Source organism: Brassica oleracea, chromosome C2 (genome assembly GCF_000695525.1).
Source record: "Brassica oleracea var. oleracea cultivar TO1000 chromosome C2, BOL, whole genome shotgun sequence".
NCBI lineage: Eukaryota > Viridiplantae > Streptophyta > Magnoliopsida > Brassicales > Brassicaceae > Brassica > Brassica oleracea.
This window is the reverse complement of record NC_027749.1, coordinates 52,702,935-52,703,595: the sequence shown is the minus strand read 5'-3', so window position 1 is coordinate 52,703,595 and position 661 is coordinate 52,702,935.

The following is a 661-nucleotide window of genomic DNA, read 5'->3' as shown; positions in this document are numbered from 1 at the left end:
TGCTTATCCGCGAAACGTTTCTATGTTCTTTTGAAAACGAGTTTGCGATTTGCTTTATAGCCCTTCCGCGAAACGTTTCTTATTTGTTTCATAACGCTTTGCGGATTTTTTTCTAGCATTATCGCGAAACGTTTTTGATACATTATCAAAATGTTATTTACATGAATCGTTTCAATAACCGCTTTCTTAAGCAAGTTTGTGAAATATTCTAAGTCTATACAAAACGATTTCTGCGAACGCTTTTAAGCGAGTTTGCAAAACGTTTTTCTCGAGACTTATATCGATATGATTTGGTTCAAACACCAAAAATGAAAATCGATTTTAGACTACTATTTTTTGCTTAAAAATAATATGTTATTTGTTGATTGGAGTACTAATCCGTCTTCATGTTTTCTCTACAGAAAAATGACGAACGCTAACAACACCCCCATTGACACCACTGATGTCACAACAACTCCACTCAACGTTGCAGCCACTGATGCAACTGTGACAACTGCTGGAAACATCACAGCGTCAACCGCTGCAGCAACAACAAGCTCAATCCTCCCTGCAGGAAATACTGCTGATGAAACCACTCGTCGTAGCCTATTCGGTGCTGGTCTTTATCATACGGGTTCAGTTTTAGCAACTGCAAGTGGTCCGGTGGCAGTTCAAACTCCTC